This window comes from Carassius carassius, unplaced genomic scaffold (genome assembly GCF_963082965.1).
Source record: "Carassius carassius unplaced genomic scaffold, fCarCar2.1 SCAFFOLD_57, whole genome shotgun sequence".
NCBI classification, from domain to species: Eukaryota; Metazoa; Chordata; class Actinopteri; order Cypriniformes; family Cyprinidae; genus Carassius; species Carassius carassius.
Genome location: NW_026775196.1, coordinates 12,831 through 18,925, shown reverse-complemented (window position 1 = coordinate 18,925; position 6,095 = coordinate 12,831).

Below are 6,095 nucleotides of genomic sequence, written 5' to 3'. Positions count from 1 at the left end.
ACGTCCCTAAATTGTATCTGCCCATTTTTTCTGTGCACTTCTTCTCCCAGCGTAGGCCTACTTCACAACTGCTCCTGATATAATATATATATAATCATGAGCCGCGTCCAAAAGGCAAAGGGGGAGGTGTTGCTTCAATTTATAACAATGTTTTCAGGATTTCTCAGAGGGCAGGCTTCAAGTATAAGTCGTTTGAAGTAATGGTGCTTCATGTAACATTATCCAGAGAAGCAAAATGTTAATGATAAATCCCCTGTGATGTTTGTACTGGCTACTGTATACAGGCCACCAGGGCAACATACAGACTTTATTAAAGAGTTTGCTGATTTTACTTCTGAGTTAGTGCTGGCTGCAGATAAAGTTTTATTAGTTGGTGATTTTAATATCCATGTTGATAATGAAAAAAATGCATTGGGATCAGCATTTATAGACATTCTGAACTCTATAGGGGTTAGACAACATGTCTCAGGACCTACTCATTGTCGAAATCATACTCAGTCAAATCATACATGGAGCGCAGCTGGAGGAAAACAAAACTAGAGGTATTTTGTATTGCTTGGCGGGAAAGTAACCTATCTTACAGAAAAGCATAAAAAACTGCTAGATCCGATTACTTTTTTTTCTCTTTTAGAAGAAAACAAACATAAGCCCAGGTATTTATTCAATACAGTGGCTAAATTAATGACAAATAAAGCCTCAACAAGTGTTGACATTTCCCAACATCACAACAGTAATGACTTTATGAACTACTTTACTTCTAAAATTGATACTATTAGGGATAAAACTGTAACCATTCAGCAATCAGCGACAGTATCGCATCAGACAGTGACAGTATAGTATAGACAGTATAGATCCCCTGAGGAACAGTTCCACCCATTCTCTACTATAGGAGAGGAAGAATTGTATAAACTTGTTAAATCATCTAAACCAACAACATGTGTGTTAGACCCTATTCAATCTAAGCTCCTAAAAGAGGTGCTTCCAGAAGTCATAGATCCTCTTCTGACTATTATTAATTCCTCATTGTCATTAGGGTATGTCCCCAAAACCTTCAAACTGGCTGTTATTAAGCCTCTCATCAAAAAACCACAACTTGACCCCAAAGAACTTGTTAAATATAGACTGATCTTGAATCTCCCTTTTCTGTCCAAGATACTAGAAAAGTTAGTATCCTCACAATTATATTTCTTCTTAGAGAGAAAATTGATCTGTGAGGATTTCCAGTCAAGATTTAGACCGTATCATAGTGCTGAGACTGCTCTCCTTAGAGTTAGAAATGACCTGCTCTTATCATCTAACCGTGGTTTTATCTCTCTATTAGTGCTATTGGATCTTAATGCTGCGTTCGACACTATTGACCACAACATTCTTTTGCATAGATTAGAACACTTTGTTGGCGTAAATGGAAGTGCATTAGCATGGTTTAAATCAAACTTATATGACCGTCATCAATTCGTAGCAGTGAAGAGGTATCATATCTATCACAAGGTCAGTATGGAGTACCTCAAGGTTCTGTACTAAGGGCGCTACTCTTCACGCTTTACATGTTACCCTTGGGAGATATCATCTGGAAACATGGTGTTAGCTTTCACTGTTTTGCTGATTATACTCAGCTCTATATTTCTTCACGGCCCGGTGAAACACACCAATTTGACAAGTAATTTCTTACTGTTCATTTCTGAAAAAACTGAGGTGTTAATTATAGTACCTAAAAACTCTGCATGTAATAACCTAGAACAGTGTCTAAGACTTGATGGCTGCTCCTTCGATTCTTTGTCATCAGTTAGGAACCTAGGTGTGCTATTTGATAGTAATCTTTTCTTAGCCACTTTTCTAGCATTTTTAAAACTGCATTTTTCTAATTTTCCTAACCCTAACCCTAAATTACAGCCTATGCTCTCAATGTCAAATGCGACCTCAAGGTTAGATTATTGTAATGCTTTATTGGGTGGTTGTTCTGCATGCTTGGTAAACAAACTACAGCTAATCAAAAAAGCAGCAGCAAGAGTTCTTACTAGAACCAGGAAGCATGACCATATTAGCTCGGTCCTGTCAACACTGCACTGGCTCCCTATCAAACATCGTATAGATTTTAAAATATTGCTTATTACTTATAAAGCCCTGAATGGTTAAGCACCGCAGTATTTGAATGAGCTCTTGTTAAATTATAATCCCCCACGTCCGCTGCATTCTCAAAACTCATGCAATTTGATAATTCCTAGAATATCAAAATCAACTGCGGGCGGCAGATCCTTTTCCTATTTGGCGCCTAAACTGTAGAATAATCTACCTAACATTGTTCGGGAGGCAGACACACTCTTGCAGTTTAAATCTAGATTAAAGAGCCATCTCTTCAACCTGGTTTACACATAACACACTAATGTGCTTCTAATATCCAAATCCGTTAAAGGATTTTTAGTCTGCATTAATTAGGTAAACCGGAACTGGGAACACTTCCCATAACACCCAATGTACTTGCTACATCATTAGAAGAATGACATCTACGCTAATATAAGTCTGTTTCTCTCTTATTCCGAGGTCACCATAGCCAACAGATCCAGTCTGTATCCAGATCAGAGGGTCACTGCAGTCACCTGGATCCAATATGTATCCAGACCCAGATGGTGGATCAGCACCTAGAGAGGACCTCTACAGCCCTGAAAGAAAGCGGAGACCAGGACAACTAGAGCCCCAGATACTGACCCTCTGTAAAGAGCTTGTCTCAGACGACCACCAGGACAAGACCACAGGAAATGGATGATTCTTCTGCACAATCTGACTTTGCAGCAGCCTAGAATTGAACTGCTGGTTTCATCTGGTCAGAGCAGAACTGGCCCCCCAATTGAGCCTGGTTTCTCCCAAGGTTTTTATTCTCCATTCCGTCACAGATGGAGTTTTGGTTCCTTGCTGCTGTCGCCTCTGGCTTGCTTAATTGGGGTCACTTCATTTACAGCGATATCGTTGACTACTCTTCACGCTTTATATGTTACCCTTGGGAGATATCATCAAGAAACATGGTGTTAGCTTTCACTGTTATGCTGATGATACTCAGCTCTATATTTCTTCACGGCCCGATAAAACACACCACTTTGAAAAACTAATGGAATACATAGTCGATATAAAAAACTGGATGACAAGTAATTTCTTACTGCTAAATTCTGAAAAAACAGAGGTGTTAATTATACAAACTAAAAACTCTGCTTGTAATAACCTAGAACACTGTCTAAGACTTGATGGTTGCTCTGTCAATTCTTTGTCATCAGTTAGGAACCTAGGTGTGCTATTTGATCGCAATCTTTCCTTAGAAAGTCACGTTTCTAGCATTTGTAAAACTGCATTTTTCCATCTCAAAAATATATCTTAATTACGGCCTATGCTCTCAATGTCGAATGCAGAAATGTTAATCCATGCATTTATGACCTCAAGGTTAGATTATTGTAATGCTTTATTGGGTGGTTGTTCTGCATGCACTGCAGTCACCCGGATCCAGTACGTATCCAGACCAGATGGTGGATCAGCACCTGGAAAGGACCTCTATTGCCCTGAAAGACAGCAGAGACCAGGACAACTAGAGCCCCAGATACAGATCCCCTGTAAAGACCTTGTCTCAGAGGTTCCAGCCTGGAATTGAACTACTGGTTTCGTCTGGTCAGAGGAGAACTGGCCCCCCAACTGAGCCTAGTTTCTCCTAAGGTTTTTTTTTCCATTCTGTCACCGATTGAGTTTCGGTTCCTTGCCGCTGTCGCCTCTGGCTTGCTTAGTTGGGGTCACTTCATCGACAGCGATATCGTTGACTTGATTGCAAATAAATGCACATACACTATTTAACTGAACAGAGATGACATAACTGAATTCAATGATGAACTGCCTTTAACTATCATTTTGCATTATTGACACACTGTTTCACTAATGAATGTTGTTCAGTTGCTTTGACGCAATGTATTTTGTTTAAAGAGCTATATAAATAAAGGTGTATTGACTTGACTTGACTTATAACCCCGAAAAGAACTTAAATTACACTTTCAGTTTTGATCGTGCAGATAAGAGCAATACATCAATCGAATCTGTAAAGGGTCTACTTTTTTTTATACAGATATAATAACAACAAAACTTTGTGCATTTATAAAATAAAGATAACAAACAAGGTGTGCTGTCTGCAGCCTTTTTCTGCGCTGATCTTCCTTTACAAACGTGTCATTAACCTCTTAGCCAGCACCCGACGCCCTCTTTCTGAAAGCCCCCCAACTTGCACTTGTCAGTGTTTATGAATAGATTAAATTAAACAAATTTAATCTTGACAAACTATGTATCATTATAAAGTTAAGCCTCAAGCATCGACGACAGATCACTGTTTCTCAATGGAAAGCTTATAAAGACTGTATTTGCTACATTTGTGTAAGCAGTACACATACAAACATGAACAATGAAAACGCAGTGCATACCAGATCCGTCGTAATAACGAGTCATAAAACACATCCACAGCTGTAAATCACGGTTTAGTTAGAAAGGTAAGGGTCCACTGAAGACATCTCATGGAGCACGTTTGGTCCAACGAAGCAATAACGTTGTAATATGGATCATAATTCCTTTGTTTACGTTTCAGTTCTTCAGCGACAGAACTGTTTGCATCCGTTATGGAATAACTCACAGTCGGAAACTGCGTCTTGGTAGTAAAAAAACGGCATGGTTTTGCAGCGTACAGTGTCACAAGCAGAATGAGACGATCCACCGGAAAAAAGAATGAATAAAAAATAGGCGAAAGATAGCATATTTGAATTTTGGCGCTCCCTCATGACGCGCTCTGACGCACCTGTCAGCTGATGGAGGCGGAACTTATAGCGATCGCCTTTTTCTTTGTTTGTTTTATTTTTCAACAGTTTTTATATATGTGAGAGTGTGTTTTATGTTGAATGTGAATGTATCTGCATGATTACCATCTGTTTGAGTGCAAATCAGCCCAAATCAGCTCGCTATTACTGTATGATCACGACTATCAAAGTGAACGCGTCTATATGAATAGAGAGAGTGGATTATTTACTTTATGGCGCATTTGTGTTATTACCATCTGTATAAGTGGCCATCAGCACATCAGCACTTATTTGCATCGTAATTCATTGTAAATGCTGCATTTCTAGCAATCTCAGGATTTTCTGTAATTGGCAAACAAAGTTAAATCTTTTTTTATTTTTCTTATTATTCTTATTTTTCTTACTCAAATTATTCTTATTGTATTTTTCTAGTGCTCAAATAAATCACTTATATGATGTCTAAGTTTCTGTCTAGTGTTTTATAATTGAAAAAAGCTATGCAGTGGTATGTTTACTGACTAAATAGTTTGTAGAAGCCTTAAAAATATGTTTTCTTATATTTGGGGGGTGGGGGGTCTAGACATAGTCTCAGAAAAATATTTGCAGGAGTCTCATTTTTCATGATATCTTATTCAGATTTGAAATAGAAACTCATGAGACATGTGGCTTTCAACCCATTACTTTTCTAGATTGCTCCAGGACCCATTTAATGTATTTTTATATCAAATAAAAAAATATTTAAGTGTGGTTAAAAAAAAAAAATATTCAAGGCACTTCAGTGTCTATAACTTTTAATATTTTTGAGCATTATCAAATCTGGTTGATAAAAAGTAAATTGGCTTCTTTCCAAAGACACCAAAATTATGTTTGTAACACACTGAAGTAGGAAACTGTTACAATTATAAGTTAGGTAGAGCACTTTCAGCTGTGAGTCCCATAATGGGGGGTGCTGGCTAACAGGTTAAAATGAACTGTAACTCAGTAAATACTCAACGAAGAGACATGAGAGAGAGATATCTATATAAAGCTTGCAATGATTACTTTTAAACTAAACAAGTGCTGCCAAAAACAAATATTCTGTGATAAAGTAATCCATATGAAAACAACGCGATATCCATTTTTCACGTCTCCCTTCATTATCTTCTAATGCGACCACGGCCCCACGCTGAACCGCCTATTCAGGTGATAATATTTCACTTTCACGAGTTCACGCTTACATGTAATTAGCTGAGGTATAGTATTCATATTTGGCGTGCTGTCCGGGGAAGGGCAATTTATAAAGTGAAC